Here is an 11,628-nt window from a genome sequence, read left to right as displayed (position 1 = left end):
CCTAGTTTTTTGGAAAGTAAAAAAAGGGAGGAATGCTTTCAGATTTGCAAGATTCTGTTAATGTAACCTTACAATAAAGACAGAGTTAGTATTCGTGCTTCTTCAGGATTACTTCAAGGGTTGATAACCTTCCTATACACTAGTATCCACTACATTGTTGGAACCCCTGGTTTGAATCTTAGTGTAATTGTGTGGCTGCTTCATTCCTCCAAAAGTTTCTTCTTGTTCTTCTGTCTCATCTACTTTTCAGACCTGCCCTATACTGTTTGATATTGATCACAACTGCAGCTAAAACATATCCAATATGAATGGGTAAAATACAATTGAAGCCTACTACAGTACTACATATAGTATTATAGTATTGTTCCACAATACAGCACAATACTATATGGTATGTTGTTTCATTTTAATTACCTGTCTTATAGTATCCCTTGTTCCATAATTTTGCTGTGGAGTTTTGCTGACTGCAAGGAGATGGAATTGCCAAGAATTACTTGGAAAGCTCAATGAGCAAAATGGTAAAATTGCTCAGACTCATTAGAATAATTCTCCTGGCTCCAAAACTTGTGATAATTGTAAATGGGAGGGATACAATTTAAGGTAGTATATTAACAAACAAAGTCTTATTTAGATGGAAGTAGGCCCTTACACTTGAATGGACTTTGCTTCCAATTGAGCAGGCTGTAAAATAGCTATCTGTTTTATTACTCATTACATATGGTTTCTTCTTAAGCTGCTAAACTGAAACTGTTCTTTTAAAATCCTGCCATTGGTACTCTATAATGTTAGGTTTCCCTTTTGATTTTTAATACTAAAACTATATTAGCTTTATCACGTCCAAATTATCTTCTTGGAAGTAGTATTCAACCAATGCTTATATAATAAAGTTATTCTAAGATTGATTTGAATGTTCATAGTTACAGGAATGTGGAACTAATAACAAATTGAAATCCTATATTTTAATTTCGAAATACTTTTCTTCAACTGTGATTATGGGAAACCATTAAACTACTCTGTTATTACTCTCTGTCCAGTAGATGGCAATGCTGTCTATTAGCTAGCTCATTGTAGATTTTTTTAAAAAAAAATATGAATGAAAATCCTTTCCAGAAATACTGCAAACTTTTTCATATAATTGTAAACTGCCTGCAGGGAATGTATTTATCAATGTTCATCTGCATTGCAATTAAAGACACAGGAAGTGTACATGACTTGATAAATATGCATTTGTTATTGGAAAACATTTTACATTTATATTCTGCTTTTCCTTCAAAATTATCATAGATAGTTTTGAGGTCTTCTGGATTTGGATTTCACATCAAGACAATCAACTCACTCAATGTTTCCTAATCCATCTTTCTGTAATGTGGCAGACTGAAGATGTGATCCATTACCTCTGTTCAGCAGAGCTGAGCAGGCATGTTGTGCAATGAATTCCAGCAAACGTCTAACTGCTTCACCTCATGGGCTTTAAATATAAGACAGTTCCGTAAAAGTTATATGAATTGTTTTTTAGAGGAAGCTTTTTGAGAATGACTTGCATGTTCATCTAATTCCTCCTCAACTCTGTACATCGCACCCAAATATTTTACCTTCCAAATTTTCAGGGATTACCTGTTTGTTACGTCTATTGTTACTGCTGAAGTTTCAATTAGAATTTTAAGGCCATTTGCACATAGGGCATTAAACATAATGCTGGACCCTGCTCATCAAGAAACAAGAAGAAAAGCCATGACAGTAAGTAGGAAAGAAAATCCACAGGTGTACAATATTTCCCCCCCCCCCCAAAATCACTCAGTATTGAAAATGCTAGATAATTTTCACACAATTCAAATGGAATTCAAAAGAATTATTATTTGGATCCTTTTCATTCTGGATTGAGGTCAGGGTATATCAGCACAGAAAGGATATTGATCACGCTTGTGGGTGACCCTTGGAGGACTTGAGATGGAGGTACTGCATCTGTTTTGGCCTCCTTGATCTTGGTGCCTTTCCATACCACCTACCTTCTGGAATGATTGCAAGGATTGGAAGTGGGTGCCACTATTTTGCAGAAGTTCCCTTCCTTTCACTATGGCTACACCAGTCAGTGTTGGTGGGAAGGGGTAGAGGTCCAGCCCTAAATCCCTATAATCAGGGTGATTTACAACTTGGGTCTCTTGCCACTCCTTTTTAACATCTACATGAAACACTGGGTAGGTTATCTGATGGCATAAGGTGCAGTATCATCAGTTTGCAGATGATACCCAGTTATACAACTCCATCACTGGCTGGGCAGGTAGTGTGCTGACCCGATGCCTGTAGGCTTTGAGGATCTGGATAGGGAGGGACTGGATTCAACTCAATCCTAGCAAAACAGTAGCTTTGGGTTTGGGAGCCCACTGGGACTGGTGATGCATTAATTTGACTCTAAATGGGGTAACATTTCCCCAAACAGAGTTGGTGCACAATTTGGGAGTCTATACTATAACACTACTGCACGAGGTACACTGCTTTCCGGGTATTTTTCCCCCGGGTATAAAAGTGCTGGATATTACCTTTAAAGTTCTATATGAACTTAGGGTTAAATATAAAATTTCACAATTGCAAAAGAAAGAGGAGGATGGTGGAGTTAATGTTATTTAGATTTTAAGAAAACATTATGTTAGAAGTGCCATATTAAGAATATGGAATAGGTATAAACTCAGGTTATGCCCCAAAATGCTTTTTTGGCTTCAGCACATTAGGGGGTCGGGGGGACAGAAGACACAGAGAAATGGTTAACATATAAAGATTTGTTAGTACAGGGACATGGATAATTTAAAATGAAATCAGGACCACAAATGACTGAAAAGAGATTTAGTTTTCAATGATTTTCATATGCACAGTTAAGAGAAAGATTTAACATAGAAAGGTAACTGGAAATGAACAATATAAGATAGAATTTAACATTGAGTGGTGTACAAATAATGAACATCTGATTGCTAAAATGTATAAACTTTTTTTTGTTTGAAACTGAAGAAGTTAAAAAGTGCATGATAAAATGGACTAAGAATTTTGATTATAATATACAGATGGATCAATGGAAAATAATGTGGTTAAAAAGATTGAAATTCACATTATGGTATAATTTAAGAAAGAGCTTTTATAAAATTTTATTTATTTTATTTCAATAGCCACCCATACATGGGTGGCATACATACAACACAATCAAAAACAAAAAATTAAAACAGTACAAAATAAATATATATGGCACCAAGTGAAACTGTTTCTATAGATGTTAGTACAGCCAGAAAAAAGGACCCTTAACACATTTGGGGCCCCAGGCCTGGGCACACAACCATGCCTTTACAGTCTTACAAAAGGCCAACAGGGTCAGGGTCATCCTGATATCTGAAGGAAGAATATTCCAGAGAGCAGGGCTACAGCACAGAAGGCATGTCTCCTGGTTCTTTTCTTTTATGTACACTGAGAGCATATGCACCAAGACAAATTACTTGTGTGTCCAATCACACTTGGCCAATACAATATTCTTCTATCCTATCCTATCCTATCCTATCCTATCCTATCCTATCCTATTCCCACCAATTTATATTCCTCACCCAACATACCCAACCTACCTGACTGAATTGGATGTGTAGAAATGACTAGGAGAAGATGGTCCCTAAAATAACCTGGCCCCAAGCCATGAAGAGCTGTAAAGGTGGTAACCAGCACTATGAATTGGACTTAGAAACACACTGGCAACCAATGCAGTTCACAAAGCAGTGGTGTTACATGGGTCGAATATCTGACACATTTTACTACCCATGTAGCCAATTCTACATGAGTTGAAGCTTCCAAATGCTCTTCAAGGGCAGCCCCATGTAGTGCGCATTGAAAATGGGGAAAAAAAACAAAATGGGGCTTTCTGGATTTGTTGATTTAAAAGGGTTGAGCTATGTAACATAATCTCAGAAGAGATAATAAGATTGTTTTTAACTCTAAAGAAGATCTGACTACTTCTTTAATCTTTTTCTTTTTTTTTCATTATCTATATGGTTTTCAGACTCTTTTATCTTTTTTTTTTAAGTTTCCTTTATATTTGTTTTCATGTTTAGCTTTCACATGTGTAAAAATCTTCAATTAAATTATATTTTTTAAAAACTATGGTACAAGGCCAATTTATCTGTGAGATTGCCACTCTCTGATATTATCTGTCCATTCCATTAGGTCAGAGACAGTGGGACCTAGGAAAATTCATTTTCCATATCTATTCCTGCTCTGTAGAACATTTTCTCCCTTGAGACCCAGAGGTCTTTCTTATTATTGCTATTAGCTGCCCAGAATAGGGGCTCACAAGATGGGCAGCCATATAAATCTTATAAATAAACACACACACACACTTACATATTCCTACTGGATATAATGTACATTTCTATTTTACATACTAGCTGAATACCCGTGCTCCGCTACAAAACTATGTGATTGGTCTTGATAAATCGACACTTACAGCTTGAAAATTAATGATTAGTTACAATCGGCCTCTCCTCTCCCCTCCTCTCCCTCAGCCTTGCCCCACAGACCCCTATCCTATCCCCTTCTCTCCCTCAGCCTTGCCCCACAGAATCTTCCCCTATCCCTTTCTCTCCCTCAGGGTTGCCACACGGAAGCCTCTCCTACCCTATCCTGTTCTCTCCAGAGTTATTTTCAGGTTGGGAGGGGGAGTAGAACATCTAATTAGCATCACAGCGTGTTAATAATAATATAAGAAATACTAATGATCTGATGGTCATTTCGAAAAATCCTTTCTTAGTGAGCACCTAGAAGCCAAGAGGAACATATGTAGCAAATTTCAAGTTTGTAGACTTTATGGTTCTGGAGATTTCGTGATTACGGCGTGAGTGGTTTTCGCTTTTATATATATAGATTATATTGAGAACCAGGTAAACAAAATCCTTCATTAATGAAACTGGACCAGTATTGATTTTAGTTTTTAGTAGGTTGTAAAGGCCACCCTGGGAATGCTGACTGCTAATATTAATTCTTGGGTTCATCGTCTCCCCCAAAATTTTAGAGATAGTTTGGATGTTCCCTGAGCTTGGTTGTTCGCTTGCAGACATTTCATTACCCAACTAGATAACATTATCAGTGTGAGTGAGTGTAGGGTTAATAGTTTGTCTGGTCAGTTTTGGTAGGGCTATGCTTTTCTCCTTGGTAGTTCCCTGATTAAGATATTGTTTTCTACCTTATTGTTTATCTGGTGTTAATCCCTCTTTTATTTATTTATTTATTATAACACAGTAAAACAATACAAGATATACAACACTTATATAAAAGACTCTTTTTACAGCTTTTTCATAGTGAATACAATTTAGTGATTGAAATGAAAAAGAGAAATATATTGTAAATGAAATGATGGGGACAGATAGTAATTTGGAATAAGATGAAGTAAAATTCGTGGAAATAGTAAATAATAAGGAAGGATCACTATGTTAATCCCTGTTTATGTGATTGCTGAAGGCCATGTGTTCCTGCCTTTTATTTTTGTATAGACTGCTTTATCTCTATAGTTCATTTCTAAGCTATGAATATTCTCTATTAGAGTTCAGAGGTACAGTATATTGTGCTGTTCTTAATTTCATTGTTTTTAAAGCTGCATGTTGTTCTGAAGACTCTTTTGGATAAAAAAAGCAGTTCAAAAATATTTACATAAATGAATAAGCATAGATTTGGACTGCTTATTTGTTAAAACAGGGACAGTTCTACACTTAGGTATAGTGAGAAACCTCTAAGATGCTAGGAGCTTCAGAGCACACTTCCTAGTAATCTCCCTCTATAGAAGTACAGAAGGGAATGTGCTATAATGCCTGTTTTTCATTCCCAAAACACTGATAAAATACAATCTGTCACTAGTATAAAATTAAAATTAGTCTCACAGTGGAAATGGAGAATACCATTGTTGCAATATTTTCAGGATCAGACTCAATAAGATTAGTAAAAATTAAAGGTTTAAATATATTTCCTTTTATTTACAATAGGCATTCTATATTCACTGAATATTCACAGATAGAAGCAAGGAAAAAGGTGCATGTAGCTCCTTATATATACAATGGGTGGAGCTATATGTGGGAGTGGTGAATTATGAATACATTAACAAGTGAAGAATAAGTTAACCCCTGATACCCCGTTCATATACTATTTACACATTAGAGAATAAGGCATTTACATCTGACAAATCCCCCTCTAAATGCCGATTCGTTATGCAACACCAATTACATTCAGATTCAGGACAATACAAAACATACAACTTAGAAGTTAAATATTTATGTTGCTTAGAAGGTAAAGGCTTTGTCAATATGTCAGCTAATTGTTCTGAAGTATCACAATGCACTGCTTTGATAAATCCATCCTGAGATAATTGTCTCACATGTTTAAATTTTATATCTATGTGTCTGGACCTTTGTCCAATAGCATCAGATCTAGATATTTCAATGGCTGCTTTATTGTCTTCATGCATAACAAAAGGCAAAGCAGGTTTTTTCCAAACATCTGAAATTAAATCATTAAACCATACAAGGTTATTTGCAGCTTTGGATAAACAAACATATTCCGCTTCTGTCGTTGAAGTAGCCACTAGTTCCTGTTTACCAGTGTACCAGTAAACTGGACAGTCATTTAAGAGGAATATATAACCAGATGTACTTTTTCTACATGAGGTGTCTCCAGCCCAGTCCGCATCTGCATAACATGTAAGCTTTGGTTCTTTATTGTCATTAGGTTCTAACATTAAACAAAAGTCTAGTGTACTTTTCAGATATCTTAAAATTCTTTTAACAGCTTCCCAGTGATACATTGTCGGTTTGCTGACATGTCTGGATAATAAATTGAGTGGTAAGGCGATATCTGGCCTTGTCCAATTAGATATATAAAGAAGTGAACCTATGATTGATCTATAAAATGTGTTATCCTTGAATTCGGGGGAAGATTCATCAGTATTTCTTAGAAAATCAGTTTGCATAGGAGTATCACAAGGTTTGGCATTGTTTAAATTGCATTTATTTAAAAGTTCTATGATCTTATCTCTCTGAGTAAGTTTGAATCCCCTTCTAGTCTTATTAATTTGAACACCAAGATATTTGTTTACTTTGCCTAGGGATTTTAACGAGAAATGTTCATTTAGCTTAGTTACAAAAGTTTCTCTTCTCTCTTTATGTTTTCCTATGTATAAAATGTCATCCACATAAATCAATACAAATTCAATGTAATCATCACCCTTTTTGACAAAGAAACAGTTATCAGCAGTGGTAGCGTTGAAGTCCATGGTTTTAAGTACTTTTACTAAACAATCATACCATCGTTTACCAGATTGTTTTAACCCGTATAAACTCTTGTTTAACAACCAAATCTCATTTTTGTTTGTGTATTGACTGTGAGGTGCTCTTACGTATATTTCCTTATCTAGTTTTGCGTGTAGATACGCAGTCTGTATGTCATATTGAAATACATCAAGATTGAGTGCTGATGCTACCACTAGAGCTGTTTTGACACTCTCTGTTCTTACTGTGGGGGAATACGTGTCAGTATAGTCCTCCGGATATTTCTGTGCATAACCTTGTGCAACTAGTCTAGCTTTGTATAGAGTATTGCCTCCCTCTAAGTTCTTAATTTTATATATCCACCTGGTACCAATAATTGTTTTATCTTTAGGTGCAATTGCAGGTGTAAATACATTTAATCCTTGTAAACTTTCCATCTCCTTTTTCATCGCTAATTCCCATTTTTCTTTTTCTTCACGAGGGAGTTTTAACACTTCCTCATATGTATTAGGTGTTGTTGGCTCACCATCCATGTGCATTATATAATCCTTGTATTTATTTGGCATTTGATTTCTGGTGTTTCTAATAGTTTTTTCAGGTTTACTATCGTTATCATGCAAATATCTTGCTTCCTTTTTTGTTAGTGTGTCTGTCTTTATTTTGTGTTGGCTATTTGTCCAAGTTTTGGTTTTGTTTTTATATTTGTTGATATTTTGCTTTTCTATGGCCCCTTTCTCATGAGATTTTGTATCTTTGTATTTATTTGGAAATATTTCATTAAGATGTAATTTAGACCAGTTGGCCTGTTCATGGAACACAGCTGTTCTGGAGACTATAAATTTGTTATTATTATCAATGAATCTGTACCCTTTAGTGCCAGTCTCATATCCCATAAATCTGAGTCTTCTGGATACGTTTTCTCCCTTTCTTCTTAATTGCTTAGGTATGTGTATGTCTGCAGTGACTCCGAATATGTGCATGTGTGCTAATTTTGGTTTCCTATTATACATCACTTCATATGGTGTCTTATTTACAATGCTGGACCAGGTTCTATTTTGTGTGTAATTTGAATAATGTAAGGCTTCTGACCAGAATTGTTTGCTTAAGCCAGCATCTTCCAATGTGCATCTAATCATGGTTTGTAATGTTGAATTCTTCCTCTCTGCAATCCCGTTCTGGAACGCAGAAAATGGACTAGATGTGTAATGTAACATTCCTTTGTCTTTTAACCATTGGGAGAATTCTTTAGACATGAATTCACATCCCCTATCTGTCATGATTTGTTTTATTTTGATATTGTGTTGTGTTTCTATGCGTTTGTAAAATTCTTTAAATTTTTGAAAGGTTTCATCTTTGTGTTTTAATGTATAAACAAATCCATAGCGGCTATAATCGTCTACTATTGTCAAGAAGTAACGTTTTCTATAAGTGATTGATGGAGTTAATGGACCAACTAAGTCCATGTGTACTAAATCAAAAATTTTGTTAGTTGATCTAGTAGATTTTCTTGGCCTGGGACTAGTTTTTAGTTTTGTAGATTTACATACTGAGCATTCCAAATAGTTTTCACAATTTTTTATTTTAACACCTTCTGCGTGTTCAGTCATTTTTTGTACTACAGGAAAACTGGCATGTCCTAACTTCCTATGTAAGATGTGAGCACACTCATCATGAATTGGCTTACCTATTTTTGGTTTTTTTTTATTGTGTGCATCTATGTGATCATGAGATATTTTACATTCATCATTATCACTGTTGCTAATATTTTCATCATCTACTTCAATACAATCTCCCATATTTGAATCAATGTTATGCAACCATTTTTCCTTTGTTATCAGATAAGGTAGGCCTCCTTTAATCATCACAGTGCCTATATTTATTTTATTCTTCTCCAAAGTCGCTTTTCCTTTTGAAAAAACAATGTTAATGTCAGAATCTCTACTTAGTTTTATGGCACTTAGTATGTTATGAGGTATTTCAGGTATTAGCAATACCCCCTCTATTTTTCCTAGACCAGGCAGGGTTACATTCCCTCTACCTAATACTTGAACCTTTTCTTGGTTAGCTACCTTTATTACAAATTTATCTTCTGTAAATGAAGACAATATATTTTTGTTATTAGTGGTGTGATTAGTTGCTCCAGAATCAATAAGCCAATTATTGTTCTCATTTTGCTGTTTGTTAGTGTTGTCTTGTTTATTTAACCCATTCAGTGAACCAGATTTTCTATCCTTTGAATTATCTCTGCCCCCTCTATTCTCTTTGTAATTTGGTGGGCTTCTATATCTATGTCTATCTATGGAAGACTGTCTATAATTGTATTTGTTTCTATATTCTGACCTATGTCTTTCCTTTGAAATTTTGGGGCAATCTCTTCTATTGTGTTCCCTGGATCCACAATTGTGACATTTAAATGTTTCATTATATTTTTCTTGGAAAGCTACTTTCCTATATGATTTGTGTTCTGTGTGATTGTTAGAACGATTTCTTCTTGAATTGTCTTCTGCTATCAATTTATTGGATAGACTTTCTATGGATAAGTATCCTAGATTGATTGTGTCTAAATGTGACATAAAATTGTCCCATGATGGATCAAGTGAGTTGATAATAACACTTTTCATTGTTTGGTCTGAAATCACCTCCCCCCTCAAATGCAGCTCAGCTCTTATTTTGTTTAAAGATATTAAATGCTCACTTATGGAAACCCCTGGTTTTATCCTAGATGAAAAGAAATCTTTAGACATCCTTGTGGTGGTAGCTACACTGTCACTGTGAAACAAATTAAACATGCATTGAATAATTTCTGAAACAGTCAGATTTGGCTTAATGCTGTGATACATTGCAGGAGACACACTAGATATTATTAAGAAAAATGCTCTATGGTGTAAACAATCTATTTTTAGAGTCCAAGGTCTTTTTGGGGGACTAGTGATAAAAAACAGTAAGCTTTCCTTCATAAAGACAACCTGGAGCTGTTGATACCATTCTTGCAAATTAATGCCATCAACCCTTAGCTTTGGGAAGTCACTGGGTAAATTTCCGACATTATTGGGTCCATTACTTACAACCTGAGGTAGTCCGTGGTCTCGTAAATGCAGAAAATTGCAAAACGGCGTGGGGATGCTCGCAACGAGTCTGCGCGGTCTTCTCGTCAGTTCATGTCTTCCCGGGCCGTCTGCGTAGTCTTGCGCATGCGCGTTGTCCATTTCTTCTTTGGAGTCGTCGTGGAAGGTTCTCCCCATTGCGGCTCGCTCGTTCTGCTCCTCCTCGGACGAATCAGTCTCTGGTTCGATTTTGGGAGTCCTGACGACGGCGGCTGTTCTTCCTCTTCTTTTGAGGGCGTTGGTGCTTGCTTCGGTCTGTGGCGTAGGGCGGTATCGGCAGGGCTCTCTGGGTTCGGGCGTCAGCGCTCTCGTAGTCAGGATGGGAGCGGGCAGGTCTTGAGGCATTGGCTTGCTCGCTCGCTTCTTCGTTAGCTTTTTAGTAATTTTTAGTTTTGGCCCAAATGCGGCAAAAAGCGTTTTCATTGCTGATTTTATTTGGTAGTTTGTTGAATCACCTTCACTTTCTGATTCTGATTCTTCTGAGGTGTTTGAATCTTCTTTTTCATTTTCGTTGTCTGGTAATGTTTTTCGCGCCAGAAATTTTGAATTGAGCTTTTTGATTGGCTCTGCTTCGCTCATCTTGGAGGCCTGTTGAAAACAAGATGGCTGCCATTCAAAATTTCGCGCGGGATCACCGTTTTTCTTCTTCGCAATGATTTTCTCTGCAGTCATATCACTCACTATTTTCGGGTCTTTAGACTTTTCATTAGTGATGTTTTTCTCTCTCGCTGCTCCGCTGTTCTTCAGCATATCTTGGAGGTTCGCGATGAGGCTTTCATCATTCTTCTGGCTCTTTAATAATTTTAATATCTCTGACCTGAGTTCGTTATTCTCTATCTCGATTTCCTCCTGGTCATCATTTTCATCTATTATTTCTTCGTCTTCAGTGGTGTATTCTTCGGATTCTCTCGAAATTGCGTTTGTGGATTCGTTGATTATTTCTTGTTCTGTTTCCATTTCTTTGCTGTAGGCCCTGGTGTTGGGCCTATCTTTCTTAGACATTTTTAAGTTTTTATTGAGTCAATTAACCATCCTCTGCTACCAGCTTGTTGCAATATTTTCAGGATCAGACTCAATAAGATTAGTAAGAATTAAAGGTTTAAATATATTTCCTTTTATTTACAATAGGCATTCTATATTCACTGAATATTCACAGATAGAAGCAAGGAAAAAGGTGCATGTAGCTCCTTATATATACAATGGGTGGAGCTATATGTGGGAGTGGTGAATTATGAATACATTAACAA

This window comes from Pantherophis guttatus, chromosome 1 (assembly GCF_059756535.1).
Source record: "Pantherophis guttatus breed Tessera chromosome 1, ASM5975653v1, whole genome shotgun sequence".
Classification (NCBI taxonomy): Eukaryota; Metazoa; Chordata; class Lepidosauria; order Squamata; family Colubridae; genus Pantherophis; species Pantherophis guttatus.
The sequence above is the reverse complement of the archived record's forward strand: the minus strand, read 5'-3'. Positions refer to the sequence as shown.